We start from the raw sequence: 18,064 nt of genomic DNA, 5'->3' as shown, positions 1-18,064 counted from the left end.
AAAGTCCATAGGGGCTGGCTGTGTTGTGCTGTGCTGCTGTTGTTAATAGGGGCTGTGTCCACTACTTCAAAGTCCATAGGGGCTGGCTGGACTGTGTTGTGCAGTCAGTTCTCCATAGGGGCTGTGTCCACTCCAAAGTCCTGTGCAGTGTCCCAGTCCTAAAGGGGTGCTGTAGTGTTGTCCAGGGGGTGCTCTGTCCATCAGGGGTGCTCCCCCCAAGTGCTAAAAAAAATAATATATTTTCTGTGTTTGTGAATTGTGTGCGCAGTAGCCGCACGTGCATCAACAAAGTAGTGCCAAGCGTGCGCCTGTGTCATAAGTAAAGGGCCGGCTGGCTTGACCGTTAAAGGGTGCTGTAACCCCCAAAGTACACTCCAGTCCAAACCAAAAAAAAAAATATTTTCTGTGTTTGTGAATTGTGTGCGCAGTAGCCGCACGTGCATCAACAAAGTAGTGCCAAGCGTGCGCCTGTGTCATAAGTAAAGGGCCAGGTGGCTTGACCGTTAAAGGGTGCTGTAACCCCCGAAAGTACACTCCACTCCAAACCAAAAAAAAATTATTTTCTGTGTTTGTGAATTGTGTGCGCAGTAGCCACACGTGCATCAACAAAGTAGTGCCAAGCGTGCGCCTGTGTCATAAGTAAAGGGCCGGCTGGCTTGACCGTTAAGGGTGCTGTAACCCCCGAAAGTACACTCCAGTCCAAACCAAAAAAAAAATTATTTTCTGTGTTTGTGAATTGTGTGCGCAGTAGCCGCACGTGCATCAACAAAGTAGTGCCAAGCGTGCGCCTGTGTCATAAGTAAAGGGCTGGCTGGCTTGACCATTAAAGGGTGCTGTAACCCCCAAAGTACACTCCAGTCCAAACCAAAAAAAAAATTATTTTCTGTGTTTAGCCGCACGTATATATATCAAATCGATATAACATAAATGGAGGACCAAACTTTCTCCGATAAAAATAAAATAGAGAAAGATCAAGAACCACTTCCTCCTAGTGCTGAAGCTGCTGCCACTAGTCATGACATAGACGATAACATGCCATCAACGTCGTCTGCCAAGGCCGATGCCCAATGTCATAGTAGAGGGCACATACAATCCCAAATGGCAAAGTTCAGGAAAATGACCTTGAAAAAGACATTTAAATCAGCTGAAGAGAAACGTAAACTTGCCAATATGCCATTTACGACACGGAGTGGCAAGGAACGGCTAAGGTCGATCCCTAGTATGTTCATGACTAGTGGTTCAGCTTCACATGACGATGGAAGCCCTCCTCCCACTAAAAAAATCAAAAGAGTTAAGCTGGCAAAAGCACAGCGAAGAACTGTGCTTTCTAAGAAGATATCACAAATCCCCAAGGAGAGTCCAAGTGTGGTGGTGGTTGCGATGCCTGATCTTCCCAGCACTGGACGGGAAGAGGTGGCTCTTTCCACCATTTGCACGCCCCCTGCAAGTGCTGAAAGGAGCACCCACAGTCCACTTGCTGATATGCAAATTGAAGATGTCACTGTTGAAGTACAACAGGATGAGGATACTGGTGTAGCTGGCGCTGAGGAGGAAGTTGGCGAGGAGGATTCTGATGGTGATGTGGTTTGTTTAAATCAGGCTCCGGGGGAGACAGTTGTTGTCCGTGGGATGAAAAAGCCCATCACGGTCATGCCTGGGCAGAAGACCAAACATTCCACCTCTTTGGTCTGGCAATATTTCTATCCAAATCCGGACAACAACTGTCTTGCCATATGTACCATATGTAAAGGTGAAATAAGTAGGGGTAGGGACGTCAACCACCTAGGAACATCCTCCCTTATACGGCACCTGCAGCGCGTTCATAAAAAGTTACTGTCAAGTTCAGAAACTTTGGCTAAGACCGTAAGCAGTCCAGGGACACCTAAATCCCGTTGTCCTGTTGTATCCAAGCGCCTGCAAACCACACCGTCAACTCCCTCCTCGTCAATTTCCTCCTTAGTCAGGATCGGAAGTAGTCCTGCAGGCCATGTCACTGGCATGACTGACTCTCCTATCCGGGATTCCTCCGGAGGATCCTGCATTGCTACGCCTACTGCTGCCGCTGCTGCTGTTGCTGCTGCTGGGAGTTGTTCATCATCCCAGAGAGGAAGTAGGAACACCACTACTTTTACTAAACAATTGACCCTCCAACAGTCCTTAGCGAGGAGGATGAAGTACGACAGCAGTCATCCTGAAGCAAAACGTATAACTGAGGCCTTGACTGCTATGTTGGTGTTAGACGTGCGTCCGGTATCCGCCATTAGTGCAGTGGGATTTAGACAATTGATGGAGGTAGTGTGTCCCCGGTTCCAAATCCCATCTAGATTCCACTTCACTAGGCAGGCGATACCGAGACTGTACAGAAACGTCAGAAAAAGTGTCCTCAGTGTCCTGAAAAATGCCGTTGTACACAATGTCCACTTAACCACGGACATATGGACAAGAGGAACAGGGCAGACTAAGGACTATATGACTGTGACAGCCCACTGGGTAGATGTATCACCTTACGCAGCAACAGCAGCAGCGTCACCAGTAGCAGCATCTCAGAAACGCCAGCTCGTTACAAGGCAGGCTACGCTGTGTATCACCAGTTTCAGTAAAAGGCACACCGCCGACAACCTCTTAGAGAAACTGAGGGAAATCATCGCCCAGTGGCTTACCCCACTTAGACTCTCCTGGGGATTTGTGATATCTGACAACGCCACCAATATTGTGTGGGCATTACATCTGGGCAAATTCCAGCACATCCCATGTTTTGCTCACACAATAAACTTGGTGGTGCAGAATTTTCTGAAAAGCGACAGGGGCGTGCAGGAGACGCTTTGGGTGGCCCGAAAAATTTCTGCCCACTTTCGCCATTCAGCGACTGTGTGCCGAAGACTGGAGCACCAGCAAACACTCTTGAACCTGCCCCGCCATCACCTGAAGCAAGAGGTTGTGACGCGGTGGAACTCAACCCTCTATATGCTTCAGAGGATGGAGGAGCAGCAAAAGGCCATACAAGCCTATACATCCACCTATGACATAGGCAAAGGAGGGGGTATGCACCTGACTCAAGCGCAGTGGAGAATGATTTCCGTGTTGTGCAAGGTTCTCCAGCCCTTCGAACTTGCCACACGTGAAGTCAGTTCAGACACTGCCAGCTTGAGTCAGGTCATTCCCCTCATCAGGCTTTTGCAGAATCACCTGGAGAAAGTGAAGGAGGAGCTAAGACGGAGCGATTCCGCTCGGGATGTGGGACTTGTGGATGAAGCCCTTCATTCACTTTGCCAGGAATCCAGGGTGGTCAATCTGTTGAAATCAGACCACTACATTTTGGCCACCGTGCTCGATCCTAGGTTTAAAGCCTATGTGGTGTCTCTCTTTCCGGCCGACACAAGCCTGCAGAGGTGCAAAGACCTGCTGGTGAACACACTGTCAGCTGAAGCGGAACGTGACACGTCAACGGCTCCTTCTTCATTTTCTCCCGCAACTGGGGCTGCCAGGAAAAAACTTAGGTATCCTAAGCAACCCGCTGGCGGTGATGCAGGGCAGGCAGGACCAAGTTTGGACATCTGGTCCGGACTGAAGGACCTGGCAACAATTTCTGACATGTCTACTGTCACTGCATATGATACTGTCACCATTGACAGAATGGTGGAGGATTACATCGGTGACAGCATCCAAGTAGGCATGTCAGACAGTCCATACCTGTACTGGCAGGAAAAAGAGGCAATTTGGAGGCCCCTGTACAAACTGGCTCTATTTTACCTGAGTTGCCCCCCCTCCAGTGTGTACTCCGAAAGAGTGTTTAGTGCAGCCGGGAAACTTGTCAGCGAAAGGCGTAGGAGGTTGCTTCCACAGAATGTGGAGAAGATGATGTTCATCAAAATGAATTATCAGCTCTTCCAGGGAGACCAGCCTCCAGAAGGTACAGAGGGACCTGTGGTGGTGGATTCAAGTGGGGATGAGTTAATACTTTGTGAGGATGAGGATGTACACACTGAAGAGGGTGAGGAATCGGTGGATGAGGAGGATGAGGATGACATCTTGCCTCCGTAGAGCCAGTTTGCGCAGGGACACATTAATTGCCAGCTTGTTTTGTGGGGGCCCAAACGAACCAATCATTTCAGCCACAGTTGTGTGGCAGACCCTGGCGCTGAAATGATTGATTTGTTAAAGTGTGCATGTCCTGTTTATACAACATAAGGGTGGGTGGGAGGGCCCAAGGACAATTCCATCTTGCACCTCTTTTTTTTCTTTGCATTATGTACAGTTTGGGGCCTAGTTTTTCTAACTGCCATCCTGTCTGCCACTGCAGTGTCACTCCTAGATGGGTCACGTGTTTGTGCCGCCCACTCGTGTCGCTTAGCATAGTCATCCAGCTACCTCGGTGCAACCTTTTTGACATAAAAACACTATTGTGAGGTATGAGGTGTTCAGAATAGACTGGAAATGAGTGGAAATTAAGGTTATTGAGGTTAATAATAGCAAAGGAGCAGAAAAACCTACAAATTCTGTGATTTTAGCTGTTTTTATGCTTTTTTTCAAAAAAATACAGATCCAAAACACAAAACCCAGAACCCAAAACACGGAAGGGTGGTTTTGGCAAAACCAATCCAGATCCAAAACACGAAAAAAGATCCAGATCCAAAACCAAAACACAAAACACGAAAAGTGGCCGGTGCACACCCTTAATAAAAACAGCTAAAAATCACAGAATTTGTGGGCTTTTCTGCTCCTATGCTATTATTAACCTCAATAACCTTCATTTCCACTCATTTCCAGTCTATTCTGAACACCTCACACCTCTCAATATTGTTTTTATGGCCAAAATGGTTGCACCGAGGTAGCTGGATGACTATGCTAAGCGACACAAGTGGGCGGCACAAACACGTGGCCCATCTAGGAGTGACACTGCAGTGGCAGACAGGATGGCAGTTTGAAAAACTAGGCCCCAAACAGTACATAATGCAAAGAAAAAAAAGATGTGCAAGATGGAATTGTCCTTGGGCCCTCCCACCCACCCATATGGTTGTATACATAGGACATGCACACTTTAACAAACCAATCATTTCAGCGCCAGGGTCTGCCACACGACTGTGGCTGAAATAATTGGTTTGTTTGGGCCCCCACAAAACAAGCTGGCAATTAATGTGTCCCTGCACAAACTGGCTCTACGTAGGCAAGATGTCGTCCTCATCCTCCTCATCCACCGATTCCTTGGAAAAAACAGGAAAAAGGGATTTAGATGTCCCTGGACTGCTTACGGTCTTACCCAAAGTTTCTGAACTTGACAGTAACTTTTTATGAACGCGCTGCAGGTCCCTGCCCCTACTTATTTCACCTTTACATATGGTACATATGGCAAGACAGTTGTTGTCCGGATTTGGATGGAAATATTGCCAGACCAAAGAGGTGGAATGTTTGGTCTTCTGCCCAGGCATGACCGTGATGGGCTTTTTCATCCCACGGACAACAACTGTCTCCCCCGGAGCCTGATTTAAACAAACCACATCACCATCAGAATCCTCCTCGCCAACTTCCTCCTCAGCGCCAGCTACACCAGTATCCTCATCCTGTTGTACTTCAACAGTGACATCTTCAATTTGCATATCAGCAAGTGGACTGTGGGTGCTCCTTTCAGCACTTGCAGGGGGCGTGCAAATGGTGGAAAGAGCCACCTCTTCCCGTCCAGTGTTGGGAAGGTCAGACATCGCAACCGCCACCACACTTGGACTCTCCTTGGGGATTTGTGATATCTTCTTAGAACGCACAGTTCTTCGCTTTGCTTTTGCCAGCTTAACTCGTTTGATTTTTTTAGTGGGAGGAGGGCTTCCATCGTCATGTGAAGCTGAACCACTAGTCATGAACATAGGGAAAGACCTTAGCTGTTCCTTGCCACTCCGTGTCGTAAATGGCATATTGGCAAGTTTATGTTTCTCTTCAGATGATTTAAATGTTTTTTTCTAGGTCATTTTCCTGAACTTTGTCATTTGGGATTGTATGTGCCCTCCACTATGACATTGGGCATCGGCCTTGGCAGACGACGTTGATGGCATGTGATCGTCTATGTCATGACTAGTGGCAGCAGCTTCAGCACTAGGAGGAAGTGGTTCTTGATATTTCCCTATTTTATTTTTATCGGAGAAAGTTTGGTCCTCCATTTATGTTATACTGATATATACGTGCGGCTAAGGCACACACAAACACAGAAAATATTTTTTTATTTTTGTTGGAGACTAGTGCACTTTGTGGGTTACACCACCCTTTAAGAAATGAGCCAGCCAGCCCTTTACTTATGGGACACAGGCGCACGCTTGGCGCTGCTCCTTTGTTGATGCACGTGCAGCTACAGCCCACACAATTCACAAGCACAGAAAATATTTTTTTATTTTGTTTGGAGTGCCCTTTGGGGGTTACAGCACCCTTTAGCGGTCAATCCAGCCGGCCCTTTATTTATGGGACACAGGCGCACGCTTGGCACTACTTTGTTGATGCACGTGCGGCTACTGCGCACACAATTCACAAACACAGAAAATATTTTTTTATTTTGTTTGGAGTGTACTTTGGGGGTTACAGCACCCTTTAACGGTCAAGCCAGCCCGCCCTTTACTTATGACACAGGCGCACGCTTGGCACTACTTTGTTGATGCACATGCGGCTACTGCGCACACAATTCACAAACACAGAAAATATTTTTTTATTTTGTTTGGAGTGTACTTTGGGGGTTACAGCACCCTTTAACGGTCAAGCCAGCCTGCCTTTTACCTATGGGACACAGGCGCACGCTTGGCGCTACTCCTTTGTTGATGCACGTGCAACCACAGTGCACACAATTCACAAACACAGAAAAAAAATATTTTTTTGCACTTGGGGGAGCACCCCTGATGGACAGAGCACCCCCTGGACAACACTACAGCACCCCTTTAGGACTGGGACACTGCACAGGACTTTGGAGTGGACACAGCCCCTATGGACAACTGACTGCACAACACAGTCCAGCCAGCCCCTATGGACTTTGAAGTACTGGACACAGCCCCTATGGACAACAGCAGCACAGCACAGCACAACACTGCACTACACTACACTACACAGCCTAGCCAGCCCTAACTCCCACCCTCCCTCTTCACTGTCCACAGCCGAGTGAGAAAATGGCGCCGATGCGGGTACCTTATATAGGATCCAAAACCCGCGACACCCGGAAGGCGGGATGATGACGTTTTGCCTCGATTTCAGATCCGAGTCAGGCGGGAAAAGTCGAGCCTGACTCGGATCGGCCTCGGATCGGGGGGGCTCGGGGGGGTTCGGATTTCAGAAAATCTGAACCTGCTCACCCCTACTTTGTTGTAATTGGCAGCAAAGGGATTCCTCATAGAAGTTATACAGATATGCCTAGTTACATCTTTGCTGCTTGTGCGGTAAATCACATGCCCGCAAATGGTTGCACACACCCACAACCCCATAGGATTGCATGGTGTGATCGCAGTGCTCACCATAGTGTACTGCAGCATATGCAGCCACATGGCGCTATGCACCTACACATTTGTAATGTGATCAGCAACGATGTAAGTGGACGCATCTGTAGTTCATTTTATGACCTTGATTTCTTTGCACATTTTGAGGAAGTAGCCTCCTATGCCGATTATTCACAAGGTTCCCGGCTGTGCTAAACACTTTTTCAGAGTACACACTTAAGGGTGGGTAGCTTAAATAAAGCAAAGTTAATTTTTTCAAAGGGCTCCAAATTCCCTTTTTTTTCCTCCCAACATTAAAAAGGTCTGTGTGACATGACAATTTGTACATTATCATTAATATAATCTTCCATTAATTTATTGATGCTTACTGTATCAGACTGAGTCATGGTAGAGGTGTCAATAATTGTGGACAATTCATTTAAGCCTGACCAGATGTCATAATGGTGTTCACTCTGGAGTGCTGAGTTGACTCATCTTCATTGCCAGTGGGTCACTTGGAAAGGGTCAGATTTTGCTGGCAGTAGCATTTGCAGGAGAAACTGAGCAAGAGATCTTGTCATGTTATGCACCACTTGAGCTGAAAACTTGCTCACAAGGAGCTCTTTGTATCTCTTTAGATTTGTGTCAGTTGGAAAGACTTAAACCTTGGACCAAGACAGGTTGCCAAAATATATTGATCCAAATACAAGATATTGCAAACCCTATGTTCCAGCTGAAGGGAATATAGAACTTGATCTACAAGTCCAACATACTTGTTGCTTTGTTTCAGCTCCTCCTTTAGTTTCTCTAGTTACTTTTCCAGTAGTTTAATTAAGGAAATCACCTGACTCAGTTTGGCACTGTCTGAACTTACTTCATTAATTACTATTTCAAATGATTTTAATATCTTGCATAAAACGGAGAGTATTCTCCACTGTGCTGAAATGAGGAACATTCCCCCTCCTCTCCCTCTGTCATGTCTTGTTGTGTAGGTTTGGATGGCTATTTCCTGTTGCTCCAGTCGCTAAAGCATATAAAGGGCGGAATTCCATCTGGTTACTATCTCTTGCTTCAGTTGGTGAAATGGCAAATTGAACTGTTGCAGCTGCTGCAATCATTGGTTGCTGGAGCCCTGAAAATGCCCAGAAGTTTATGGGCCACAGACAGCATTTTATTTAATAAAAAAAAACAAGTTTATTGTGTACTAAAACATGGTATGTCTTGACAAATTTTGAGGAAAGTCTAAGCAGTGTAAGCCATTTTGCTATCACATCCCTGAGTTCTTCAACAGGTTGACACCAGTATGCCTCTTAGTAAAGCCAGTGATACAGAGAGTAGCCTGTCTGTGAATGAGATGGTAGTGTGTGATAGATACTGCTGCTGCTGAAGGTGATACATGCACTCAGTGGACTGGTACAGTCATGTACTTTTGAGTTTGACCATTTCTGCTTGTCCACATATCTGTAGTTTAGTGTTTACTCAGAATGATTGCCTTTTCTAGGCCAAGAATAAGGTTTTTACAGTCCCGTTACAGGTAAGGAGTTGCTGTTCTGTTAAAACGTAATTGAGATGGAATTTGGTAGCAGGGATATAGGACCTCAATTAACTGTCTAAAACCAGATGCATTGATGGTGGATAATGGATGCAGATCTAATGCTAGCACAGCTGTCATGGCTTCAGTAATCTATTTTAAAACTGGATGGCTGTTTCCATATTTGTTTCCTACTGCAACAGTATAGTTAAAGCTATTAGTTTTTTTGGTCCCCTTCTGTGATGAATATTCACCCCCAGCATCAGCAACAGTTCTTGTGCACAAGGATTATTCTTAAAAATCCTGGATGGGGAGAAGTCAGTTAGCCTTCGCAAATTGAATGCAGGAGGATTACCTCCATTTTTAAGCCTATTATTTCCACTAATTATTAAGAGAAGATTGATAATGTAGGTGTTGGCATTGGAGTTTGCATGTGCTGGGATCTTTCCATTCTGCTCCTAGCTGATGCTGGACTGCTTATTATTTTACGGGATTTTTGAGATTTTCCCAAATAATTTGCATGAACTCTATGCAAATGACATTACAGGGTGGAGGTTCCTAGATGGTTAATGTCCCTACCTGTATTTACTTTAGACTCACAAATGGTACAGAGGGTTTATCAAATGTTGTCAGGATTTGGGTAAAAATAATTCCACACAAAAAGGTGGCTTTTTTGGTCTTATGCCCAGACTTGACGGGTTGGGTATGGGATGCCGGCACTCAGGATCCCTGTGGTCGAAATCCTGATGCTCGAATCCCAAAAGGTTTAAGATACCGACACCTGTCAGTAGGTATCCTAACCCTCCATATCTCCTACCTTAACCCTAACCCTACCTTCTTCAGTGCATTAACCTAACCTCCCCCCCAGTTCCTAAACTTAACCTCTACCTCCCTGCACCCTAAACCTAACCCTCCTCTTTAGTGCCTAACCCTAACCCCTAACTTTCCCCTTAACCTTCCCCGTAAAAACAATACTTACCTTCAGGATGCCAGCGGTCAGGATACCAGTGCTGAGATTCTGATCGGTATCTGGATTCTGGTGCCGGTATTCTAAGCACTGGCATCCCCTGTGTCAGGATACTGACCATATCCCAGCATGACAATGTCCTTTTTTATCAATAAGAATAACTGCTGCCAATAGTGGGTGATGTAAACATCTTCCGCCTAAATTTTATAAACTTATAGTCCAACACATCAACATCCTTATCATCATCAGATACACAAATATTCCCCTCATCCTGTTGCACTTCCACAGTAGTGACCTCTATTTCTATATCATCATTCTATATAATTACTTTTACTACTAGTAATACATTTGTAGAGGGTGCAGACATGGTGGAAGTAGGATTCTATATGATTACATTGTCAGACTCATGCATAGCACTCGTGGTCACCCTTAGACTCTCCTTAGGAATCTGTGAAATTTGTGATCACACAGTTTATTCTTCAGCCCTAATGTTCTTATTGTGCACTGATTTGCCTGTTTTAAAGGTGACACATCAGAACGAGAAGGTGTTGCATGTATGGTTACAGAAGATGCCTGACTGTGTTTGGCACCAGCATCCGCAATAGGCATTGTAGGGTATGAAACACATGTCGCTGCCAACGCTTTGCCTTGATAAAGCTGGTTAGCGAAATGCTGCATTGGCAGCGGCATGTGTGATCCGACCTAATGTTAATTATGTTGTATAATCAGTGAATTAAGTGTGTTATAACATGCACTTGGTGAAAGATTGGTTTAACAACTGAATAGAATGGGCTATAATACATGAAAATTCTCATGGGCAATTGCATGCATGATTAATGAGGGACGCTGATACTGCCATATTGTATCTGCATATTTCCCAGAAGCATTGGCTGTAATAGGAGAGATCTCCTTCCTGGACAATTTGAGATTAGTAGCAAGCTTATTGAAGGGTGATTCCATTCAAATAGTGTGACCAACAAACGATCTTTTTGCGCATAATATTCTGGCAGATATTGTCTGATTAGAAATTCTATACACCCTGAATTTAATGGTGTATAAGGATAATTACTCCCAGATGTTGATTTCAACTTAATAGTGAAGAACAGAATCATATGAATATAGATGTGCATGTTAATGTGTTGATATACAAACGAACTACGCTATCTGATGCATGGGCATTTATGACCCCACATAGGAATTTCCTATAGGAGTAATTATATAATATGATAACACCTCGTACTGTGGTGACACACAATGAGCCACGCTATTTGGTGGACTGACAATTAACTAGAGAGCCTATATTTATGTGGATACATGATTATATAATATGCCAATATCCCTCAGAAACAACTTTCAACACACAATAAATATTTGACTGAATTTTGAAAATATTTGATACTGAATGGATTATGTGTGACTTATGTGTGCTATTCTCATGAATTTGAATTAGATATTTAAGCAAATGGTTCTATTGAAGTAATTAGACACACAGTCACAAACAATAAGTCAATCTTTATTTCAACATAGTAGGTCAGGACACACGTCGCGTTTTATTTTTAATCACATTTTCTTTCTTTATCATACTTAATAATTTTTAAACAATTTTCGCTGTTCCTCTTTCCCAATAGGGTATTAACTTGTGACATTAATAAAAGTTACGTTTTAATAATAGTGCACCACACATGACATTTCGCTTCTATTTTTCTTTCTCTGTGTATATGATATAGGTGTCAGTGGTAGCATCCCTCAATAAAGAATTGTTTGATTTTCTATATATATATAATATGAGGGTTCTATGTGTTCTATTTAAATAATGATTCTTGTGCGACTAGATTTTTTGTTAGTTTTGTTTTTTTATCAGTAAATTTTCCCTTTTTTGGTAGAGGCAAAGTTTTTATGTTTAACATTGTCAAATATTGTTTAGATTTCAGATGCCCTTTTTTAAACCTTCTTTCCACCTTTAGTACATGTTGTTGTACTATGACTGGCAGTAGCCGCAGCACCTGTACTAGGTTGCTGCTCCTGCTCTTACCTCGACTTTTCCATGATTGGTTAAATTTTTTTACATCAGCCAAGAAATGATTTTTTTACACTTGATAATTGTTTATGGGTGTAGATGATGGGGAATGCCACTGCACACACTGTCACTGACACTTGAAGAAAAACACACTATGCACATTTTTTGCAGTAATTTCTTTTTTTTTTTACAGAATCAACACTGGCAACTGTATTTACTCACTATGAGGAATAGGTTTCCTTTGTGAGAAGTGTTTTGGAGTGCAGATGATGCAGACAATACTATGCCCTGTGTATCTCATCTGAACACACATTTCTTGTACACAATATAGTGTGAATCACAATTGGAACCTCGTTCATAGATCGGCCGATGGTTCATATTGCGCATGTGTATGCACCGCAGTGCAATTGTGCATCATTGACATTGCGATCACACTGCAATCACGCGCGTGCATAGAAAGTCATCGCAGAGTGAGAGACGGGAAGTCAAGGCCTCATTCAGAGGCGGTTGTAGGATGCAAGCGGTCGTTCTGAAACAGGGCAGCCGCTTGCATCCTGAACGCCCGCCTCCATGACAGCTCTAACGACCGACAAGGGTGATGGTCGCAACGGTCAAGACCATCGCGACCATCGGGGCTTACAACGAGACCCTAAGGTAGGGTCTCGTCAGCCTTAAGCCCCAGGAAGCTTCCTGCTCTGATCGAGCAGGAAGCTCCCCTCTGACACCTACTGGAACACCTCCGTTTGGCCAGGCATGCCCCCGGCCCTCCCAGAAAATGGGGCGAGCTGTCACTCAACATTGACAGCTCGCCCCGTCTACGACGAGACCCCTAACAATGGATCACCCGTCGTTAGCCGGGTCTTGCGCATGCTCCGTCGTGCGCATCCGCTGTGGGGTAACATCGAGCGCTCACGACCGACTCTGAATGAGCTCCTCAGTGTTTTGGGGTGGTGATGGGGGAGTGGTCAGAGAAACGCAGCCATGCCTGTCCAGTCGAACGCCGTTGCATGGGCGTGCATAATTTAGCCACTGTGATGGCATACGCAGCTTGAGTACTCACTGCATGCAACAAGACTTGCAAATTCTGAGACAGGTCAGAGCTGCTTTAATTGTTCATGATGGCCCGATGTTGTCCAATGTTAATGCAGGACTGCAAAGTATTACAGATGTGAGAAAGCAACAGTGGGTGTCTGACTGATTGGTCGAAGACATTGGCATATTTTTGCAGCTTCACTGTCTGTGTAATCACAGCTGTGATCGCAACAGCAATCCATGCTGAACAGGGACTGGCTGACAAATTTTAGTCTGAGGGGGGCAAATTAAATCAAGTGGCCCCATGTTTTCTACCAGCATATCATGGTAATGGGAAAATGGATGTGGCAAAGAAACTGCAGACATGGTTTAATGGGGACATGCTATTAATGTGTAATGAAATATATGAAAAAATATTGTATCTAACTCATACATGCCTACTCTCCCGGGAGCCTCCCGAAAATTGGTTGCCGATCCCAGCACCCCTCAAAGGTAGTCAAGTCCCCTGGAATGACCGCCCCGCACCCGCACTTGAAAGTGGACGGTTCAGAGGGCAATGATGCGATTTGTGCTGATTTGCATCATCATAGCTCCGCCTCCTGCTTTACAATCACAGTAATATTGACATTATAAAGCGGGGGCCGCAATGACGTGATCACTCTGGCACGCCCCCGCACTGCCCACTTAAGTCCCCTACTGCTGCTCATAAAGGGAGGTCTGGCCCCTCCCCGATAAGCCATCTACAATCAACTCACAAATGTGAGCGCTGGTATTTTTCAACGACCACGGTAAATCAAAAACAGTATAATTAATAAATGTAGTAAAAAATGTATTTAAATCTTATATTGGTAAAATAGTAAATTATCATTAACAATATTTTTATGTGTTAAAACACTCATACTGGCCCCATTTTTCTCATTAAACATCACACTGCATTAAACATCAAATTTAATTTAAAATAAATCCCAATATCAATATAAAAACAGATCAGACCTTTCCTAAAAGTCAAACAGTAATTGATCTGACCCTCTCTATTATTACATCACTCTCTCCCTCTATCTGTCCCTACTCCCTGATGACATCACTCTCCTATCCTGACCATTTTTCATCTACCCTCTTTATCCCTTCTCTGAGTCCCTTGTGACTTCTCTCTCCATTTGCCCCATCCTGCTCCTTCTTCCTGATGACCTCACCCTGTTTCCTCCACTTTTCCTAACTACGTATTGTACCCTCTTCCTGACTCCACCTGTACTTACCTCTCTTCTAGGTGAGGTCTCCTCTGCCAGATAATGCCCTCTCCCTGACAACTTCTTTATGTCACTCGGCCTCTCTTCCTGATGAACCCTTTGTACCCCTTTAAAGAGGAGGAGACACTGAGATGAGGAGAGAGGGTGGAACATTGGTGGCTGGAGGCAGGGGCACTCCTCGTGGCGGGCCCCCTCCTCTCTCCCTGGTGGCTGGCAGCCGATTGACGCGGCTGGCCAGCCACTGGAGCATTAGTAGACTCCGGGCACTTGAGTGTGCCCGGAGCCTACTGCGCATGCGTAGAACGCCGTAAAAATGGCCACGGTGGCCATTTTCCAGCATTCTGTGCATGCGCAGTAGACTCCGGGCACACTCTAGTGCCCGGAGTCTACTGTGCTTGCGCAGAACACCGGAAAATGGACGCAGCGGCCATTTTGCCGGTATTCTGAGCAGCGGTGACACCCGACGCGGGACCTTGGACAGATAAGTTGAAAAAAAATATGGGTGCAGTGTGTGTGGTGAGGGGCCCCCCTGGACCCGGGAGCCCATGTGCCCCACACACACTGCACACATTATAGATACGCCACTGGCTGGAGGCCTGGAAAGTAGTCAACAGCCAGCAGCACAGAGAATACGAGGTGGAGCTAAAGAGAATAGACAGATCAGTGAAGTCTAGCCCCAACCAACAGCCCGCACGGCAACCCTAAACCACACATGCTGCTTTGCTGCTGGGCAGCATGGACATGGCTGACTGCTGGGAGGAAGTAGAGAATGCTGCCCCCATTGTGTTATAGCATAGACCGGCCGGGGAGCATCCTCTGCCTGTCTCCCGAAGCCATCCATGTGCATGCATATGGCAGCTGCAGCGGCCTCAGTAAAATGGTACTGGCCAGATTATTTTTTATAACTGAAAACAAACTGGAGTGCAGCAGCCTTAGACACAGTAGAGCATTTTTGGACAGTTTAGCAATATACAGTGTTATACAACCTCTCACTCCACACTCCTTGCCTGATCATAAGGGTGGGACTTTTGTATGCAATCCAAAACATGCGAGATCCAACACCGGGAAAATGATGTTTTGCTTCGTTTTGGAATCTGAACTTGGCAGGAAGACCCGAGCTGGGACTCAGACTCACTCAGATCCCCTAGGTTCAGGTGTGTTTGGTTTCCAAGGAAACAGAACTGCACATCTATAGTTTCTAGTGTACACAACAAGCAAAGTCCATTTGTGACTACCAACCAATTGCAACAGTGACACAGATTATATCTGGCACACAGAACATAAGAAGTGGTACTGTGCATTGGTCCACACATACAGTACATACTTGCCTACCCTCCCGATTTGGTCGGGAGCCTCCCAAAAATCGGGTGACGCTCCCGACCTCCCGGGAAGGCAGGCAAGTCTCCCGGCAGCTGCCGACCGCTCCTGACCCCACCGCAATTACAAGAAAATCCCCAGCTGCAGGGGGGCCTGTGACGCGATTGGCACCAAATTGCGTCATTTTGGCCCCGCCCCCTGCTTCACACTACCTATAGTATCGGCAGTGTGTAGCGGGGGCGGGGCCAAAATGACGCGATCGTGTGGCTCCGCCCCCGTCCTGCTCGCAAACTATTGTCGTCTGGCCGGCCCCGCCTTCGGTTGTTGGCCACGCGCCCTAGTCAAGCCGATCTGGCTGCTCCCTCCCGGAAGGGGCAGCCAGATAGTCGGCAAGTATGATACAGTAGCAAGAATAAAAGACCAAACAGTGATAATTACATTCTAGGAAAACAAAATATGACAGGGCACTCGTGCTGTTGTTCATATGTACCAAAAGAGAAAACTACAACAGTAAAGTGGGATTAAAATAATAGGAAGATACAGTATTGTTAGAAATGACCATATATGACTGGTGGTGTGGTGGACCTGAGGAATTCACCAGTATTAAAAATATGTAGGGACTTTGGCCCTGATTCAGAGCCGGACGCTCTGACCAGAGCGCTCGCTCTGAATCAGGGCCCACCTCCATAAATATGGAGCGTCCTCCTGGACGCTCGTATAGCTGTGGGTCACCACCCACAGCATATACGAGCGTGCAGGGTGATGGTCGCGATGGTCTTGACCATCGCGACCATCGCCACTGCGAGCAGGAGCCTGCGGTTGAGAAACTCAACATCAACATCGACAGCACGCCCCCTTTGATCAGACACTACGAGCGAAGGAAAGTCCTCCCTCCGTCGTGCGCATGCGCAGTGCATACCATCGACCCACTTGCGAGCGGACAGCCGCTCGCGAGTGGGTCTGAATGAGGCCCCTTATCATAAACATAAATATTACATTGTTAAACATATAAAATAGATATCCAGCTAGAGATATGCATTGCAATCCTGATTTCTGTGCTTTATACTATATACATTTGTCTACATGAAATGTGTTTCAACACAGAAACAACCAGTAATAAAGTTTTTACAGTACCATAAAAACAGGTTTTTTTTTATAACATAGCTGTTTCATTACAAAGTTTTCATCTTATCTGCTACAAACCACAGTAATACTAAAGAAGTATATAGATAAAGAAACCACAATATACTCACATTTTGCTGTGTCTGTCCTGTACCTTGTGTGCCGATCTCACCTGCTTCTTCTAAAGTAATACAGTATCTGCAGATTTCTATTATCCAAATTGTGCTAACTTCTCAGGTTACTTTGGGTAAGATTTATATATAGCTGTATTGCTGAAATATGTGACCTGGTATGTAGTGTTCTACCAGTTCTCCCACATACTGTACTTACCCATTTTCTAATTGTAATGTCTGTCACCTGCTTCTTCTGATCTCCTCATGAAACAACGTGTGTGGTATGAAAAGAATAAAGGACCAAGGTGGGATAATTACATTCCAGTTGTCAAACTCAAATAATTGGATATGATCGCTTTACAATTATTATCTGACGATATAGTCGTCTATAGTCTGATGACGTGTTACTAGGATGCTACTTTGCGTCGGTGCAATCCAATGCGCACAAATACGAATTCACAACACACATACACTGACGCACATATATATATATATATATATATATACACACAGATGCTCATATGCATATTCACATACTTACACATAGAAACATATTTGCTATTTCAATACACAGACGCACATATGTGAACGCATACATATAAAATGGTTCCCACACATTATAGATAGTAACCAGAGTTATTAAAGGTATTGTTTTGCTATCCCATGATGCTGAGATGGCTTTCGATAGGTTACACTGGCTGTATGAGTGTGATGTCCTCTCTGCCTTTGGTTTTCAGGAATCCTTTTTTCATTAGCCCTTTATAGTGCTCTCTCTTGGTGTTTAGTAGCGATTTTATGTCATATGTGTTCCCCATCACTAATGGTGTAAGATGAGGGTGCCCCTCTCTCCCTTATTTTTTGTTTTAGCAGTTAACTTATTGCTGCTAAAATTCCTGCTACTATGGGTTTTCTTGAAGTGACAGTGGGGAATACAACTCACAAATTAGGTCAGTTTGCAATGTGATATATATATATATTTCCCGTGTTGTGCAATGTGCTGAAACCATTCGAAGTAGTCACCTATGAAGTGAGTTCAGAAACTGCCAGCTTGAGACAGGTGATTCCCCTAATAAGACTTTTGGAAAAACAGTTTGAGAACTGAAGGAGGAGATGGAATGAAGTGATTCAGCTAAGTATGTCGGACTTGTAGATCAAGTCCTTTATTCACTTTGCCAGGATCCAAGGGGTGCCAACATCTTGAAATTGGACCACTACCTTTTGTCAATCGTGTTTGATCCTAGGTTTAAATCATACATCATGTATTTCTTTCCAACTGACATGG

The 18,064-nt window shown here is 45.1% G+C and overlaps 1 protein-coding gene across 1 annotated transcript in view; it reads right to left on the bottom strand.

Moving 5' to 3' along the window:
- The window catches only part of LOC148522929 (uncharacterized), a 107,847-nt gene extending 90,999 nt beyond the window's left edge, over positions 1-16,848 (bottom strand). The window contains exon 1 of the mRNA XM_088473569.1: positions 16,801-16,848. The gene's annotated coding sequence lies outside the window, so the exon portion shown is untranslated. The remainder of the gene's footprint in view (positions 1-16,800) is intronic.
- Between the last annotated feature and the right edge of the window lie 1,216 nt (positions 16,849-18,064).

Source organism: Taudactylus pleione, unplaced genomic scaffold (genome assembly GCF_031769625.1).
Source record: "Taudactylus pleione unplaced genomic scaffold, aTauple2 ptg000136l, whole genome shotgun sequence".
Lineage (NCBI taxonomy): Eukaryota > Metazoa > Chordata > Amphibia > Anura > Myobatrachidae > Taudactylus > Taudactylus pleione.
This window is presented reverse-complemented; position numbering and strand designations above follow the sequence as displayed.